We start from the raw sequence: 4862 nt of genomic DNA, 5'->3' as shown, positions 1-4862 counted from the left end.
TCTGTGGAGATAGTGTTTAAGGATTTTATATATATGTATATATACATATACATATGTATATGTATATATATATACATGAAAATCTGTGGAGATAGTGTTTAAGGATTTTATATATATGTATATATATACATATACATATACGTATATATGTATATATATATATATATATACGTATATGTATATGTATATATATATACATGAAAATCTGTGGAGATAGTGTTTAAGGATTTTATATGTATGTATATATATACATATACATATACGTATATATGTATATATATACGTATATGTATATATATACATATACGTATATATGTATATATATACGTATATGTATATATATACATATACATATATATATGTGTATATATATATCATATATATTGTATATATGCATAATATATATATTGCATATATTGTACATATATTGTGTATATATATAATATGCATATATTATAATATATATTATATTTTGGAGATATGTATATATATACATATCAGGATGGCAAACTGCTCATCGGAACAATGGACTGAAGTCATAGCCTTCTCTAACACTTGCCATCACAGGAAGCAGTGATTTTCCATGGAGTTCAATTTTGCCCCTCTGAAGACGTTTGGCAAAGTCTGAAACCATTTTTGGTTGTCACAATTTAAGGGTATTGTTGACATCTAGTGGGTAGAAGCCAAGAGTGTGGCTAAACATCTTACGATGCGCAAGAAATTGTTCAGACCAAAATATCAATAGTGCCAAGGTTGAGAAATCCTGAGATGGAGTCACCAGTGACTCATGCACTGAAGGACCAAGAACCAAATCCATGTATCTATAATCAATTTTCAAGTACCTTCTATTTACCTCCTAATTCTAAAAACTCTAAGAAACAATAGGAAAAAGGGATCTCTCCTCTTTCTTTCAACTTTAGCTTTCTGTTTCTTCTTCTATGAATCTTCCCTACTACCATCCAGTTTGAAAGTGGATGGATAGTATAAAAAGTTCATGCAAGTCCTTCTTTTTCTCTCCCTCCCTCCCTTTCTCCCTCTAACCCTTCTTCCTTCCTTCCTTTGTTCCTTGTTTTTGCATATTTAATCCTTTGTATGTTGCCAACGGAATTGTATTATTATGTTAAATAATAACTACAGTTTGAAGAAAGAAACCAATCCAAACCAATGGATCATGACAGAGACAGTAGAATTCATACCATGCAATTTATCATTTGACCCATATTGTAATCTTCCATAGGTGGCCAAGCAAAGAATAAATTTCATAGGAAGGCCCATTCCCTTTGGGAAGGCCCATTTAGCAATAAAAACTCAGCTAATTATGAAAAATGTACTCATGTATTTTTTTTTACATAATAAACATGTCAGAAATAGATACATTATATACGCTGCCATTGTGAGGCAGCTTGAGGCAGCAGATGACAGAAGCTGGTTAGAGTTAAAGTAATTGGAGCTTAAAGGGGATGGGGTTAGAGAAATGTAGACATGGTTTACTTGGTTGGAAAGAATTGTGGTCTCTGAATGTCTTGAATGAAGACAGTATAAGGAAGGACAGAAAGGTTGAGAATATAGCTTTGGTAAGATGGCAATTTGTATGTTATGAACATTAGGTTTGTACACAAAAGGCAAAAGTACAGTTGTTTTATGTTTTGATTGATGGGTAGAGATCAAGCCAAATGAGTTTATTTCTTTCATCATCAGATTTTTTTTGTTTGTTTTTTGTTTGTTTGTTTGCAAGGAAGATAAGGTAGCTTAGATTGTTTAGATACTATTTTTTCTCTGCTACATTATCTAAAACCTCAGTGGTTTTTTTTTTTTTTTTCCTCTTCAGGAGGAATTGTTCCATAAATGGGTGTAGATTTGGTGTGTTCATGGAGAAGGTGAGTTCAGGATCTTCCTATGTCACTATCTTGAATCAGAACTCCCTAAAGCCTCAGTGTTCTTTTGCTTAAAATAATATTATTCCAGTTTGCTTTAATAAAGGGAATTGTAGACTTGACTTCCAAATTATTAATTGGAAACTCTACATAATTCAGGATTCTAGAAATTTTATGAGGGCCCATAGTTGGACAGGGATGAAGTAAAGTCCAGGACTGGCACCAGGATTTCCAGACATTCAGCTATCAGTAGGTTTATACCTCATCAGGGAGCAAATTTTTGTTGGTCTAAGTCTATGTTGCTCATACATTTGGGCTATAGTTTTTGCTTAAATATCTTTGTTTCTGCATAATAATTGTCTGATTCTTATGACTATGCTTTTTCCTTGGTGTTCTGCTTCGAATTCTTTCCTGAGACTGGAGACCTGTTCTGAACTCCAGCCCCCAACAGTCCTTGCCAGCTCCTGGCTCCTATACTACAGCTCTGGTCTCCAAAACTACCAGCTGAGTAGAGATAGGTACATGCAATGATTGATAAGAGTGAAATCAAGGTCTCCAAGTGAGTAAGTGAGTGAGTGAGTGAGTAAGTGAAAACACAACGGGAAAGAAAACATTTGGTAAAGTCGTCAGTGATTCTTGACCCCAAAATAAGCCTTTTCTAGATCATAAGAGAAGCAGTCATCTTTTCATCATTTTGATCCTGCGTGCAAAAAACCAGAAATGAAATATTTGCAGTGATGCAAGCTGGCTTTGAAATCAGCAAGCCTTGGCTCACACCCTTCACCAAATTGGCACATTCGTTGGGAATGGTGTTCAAAGCAGCTTACAGTAGGAATGGGAAAAGCAGCTTTTGATTCTCTGAAAAAAAAAATATACAACAGTATTTCCTTTGGAATTCACACTCAGGCTTGACACTCTCAGCATATAAATGTGCAGAAAGATGAAGGCATCTTACATTCAAATTTAATTAATTTATTATTAGGCAACTAAGCTGTGTGTAACAGCAGGTGCTGACTGATTTAACGACAAGTGTACTTACTCTACGTTTTAAAATATCCCATGAAGTGTCTAATTTCACTCTGTGAAGTACTTCTGTGTAGCAACTCAGAGAAAATTAGATTAAATCCATATATCTTACGGTTTGGGGGTGGTTTACTAATAAGATGCTGATACGGTACGTACAGGCTAGCCTGCAAAGATGAGGTTGGTCTTTGGTCTTTGGTCTTTGGGTTTCCCATATAGCCTTTTATTGTCTCCAGTTGTCACTGGTCCAGATCTTGCAGACATTCCTATAGCGCTGACCAGTTAAAAGACATGGTCTCAAGTTCTTTCCCATCTTGCAAGGTGGCAAGTGATAAAGCTGAGAAACCAGATACTAAGGAGAAGAAACCTGAAGCCAAGAAGCCTGATGTTGGTGGCAAGGTTAAGAAGGGTAACCTCAAGGCTAAAATGCCAAAGAAGGGGAAGGCCCACTGCAGCCAAAACCCTGTCCTAGTCAGAGGAAGTGGCAGATATTCCCAATCTTCTACGTATTCGAGAAAGGCCATGTGCAAGGGGAAGTATTCAGCACCGAAATTCAGGCTTGGAGAGAAAAAGGAGAAGGTTCTTGCTACTGTCACAAAGTCACTTCGTGGCGACGAGAATGGTGGCAGCAAAGTGGTTAAACTTCACAAAATGCCTGGGCGTTATCTTACGGAAGGTATGCTCAGAAGCTGTCTGAGTCACAGCAAAAAACCTGTCAGGCAGCAGGTGAGAAAACTGGGAGCTAACATCACTCCTGGGATCATTTTTACCATCCTCCCTGGAAGCCACAAAGGCAAGAGGGTGTGGTTTTCCTGAAGCAATGGAGCAGTGGTTTGCTACTGGTGACTGGTCCTCTGGCCCTCAATCGAGTTCCTCTGTGTAGAACACCCCAGAAATTGGTGATTGCCACTTCCACCAAAACTGATATCAACAGTTGGAAAATTCCAAAACGTCTCTCTGATGCTCACTCCAAAGGGAAGAAGCTGCACACACCCAGACACCAGGAAGGTGAGATCTTCGACATGGAGAAAGAGAAATAGGAGATTACAGAGCAGTGCAAAGTTGATCAAAGAGCCGTGGACTCAGATTCTGCCAAAACTAAAGCTGTTCCTCAACTTCAGGGCTAACTCCGCTCTCACAAATGGAGTTTATCGTCAGAAATTGGTGTTCTAAATTTCTTACAAGGAGCCTAATTAAATAACTGATCCATTAAAAATGAAAAAAAAAAACAGTCTTAAAAATACAAAAACCACATACAGGCATTAGACAGTAAATTTCTGGAGATACTCCTTCTATAGCCATCCTCAAAAAATACGCATTTAAAGATGAGAATTTCAAGTTAATAATATGGGATACATTTCAGGGGAAAAATGGAGGCAGTTCACAACACCTCCACATTCCTTATGTATTTAGTGTTCAGTCTTGAAAAGAGAATGTCATACACTTTATTGTAGTCTCGAATCTGCAATTAACAGAACTTTTAAGTAGTATAGATACTATGCTTATATGGAGACATCTGTCATATTTAAAATTATATAATATTATATATAAATTGATACATTTCTTTTGGGATCTTGACATTTGACAAAAATTGTCATTGACCAGTTAATCTCTTGCATAATACTTTTTTTAAGTTTATTTATTTATTTTGGGAGAAAGAGAGAGAGAGAGAGAGAGAGAGAATTCATGTACAAGTGGGGGAGAGAGAAAGACAGAGGGACAGAGAGGATCCCAAGCAGGCTTTGTGCTGTCAGTGAAGAGACCAATGGCAAGACTCAATCTTATGAACCACAATATCATGACCTGAGCTGAAATCAAAAGTCAGACGCTTAACCTACTGAAACACCCAGGTGTCCTGTTTCTTTTGCATAACATTTATTGTCCCTACATATGTTATAGGTAAATAATTGTGCTGTATTTAAACAGCTCTTTGACTTCACATTTCTGTGGGTAAACCTGAGTTCT

The 4862-nt window shown here is 36.6% G+C and overlaps 1 pseudogene; it reads left to right on the top strand.

Moving 5' to 3' along the window:
- The first annotated feature begins 3114 nt into the window (after positions 1-3114).
- LOC106974873 (60S ribosomal protein L6-like) lies at positions 3115-4070 on the top strand (annotated as a pseudogene).
- The last annotated feature ends 792 nt before the right edge of the window (positions 4071-4862 follow it).

Source organism: Acinonyx jubatus, chromosome B1 (genome assembly GCF_027475565.1).
Source record: "Acinonyx jubatus isolate Ajub_Pintada_27869175 chromosome B1, VMU_Ajub_asm_v1.0, whole genome shotgun sequence".
NCBI classification, from domain to species: domain Eukaryota; kingdom Metazoa; phylum Chordata; class Mammalia; order Carnivora; family Felidae; genus Acinonyx; species Acinonyx jubatus.
This window is presented reverse-complemented; position numbering and strand designations above follow the sequence as displayed.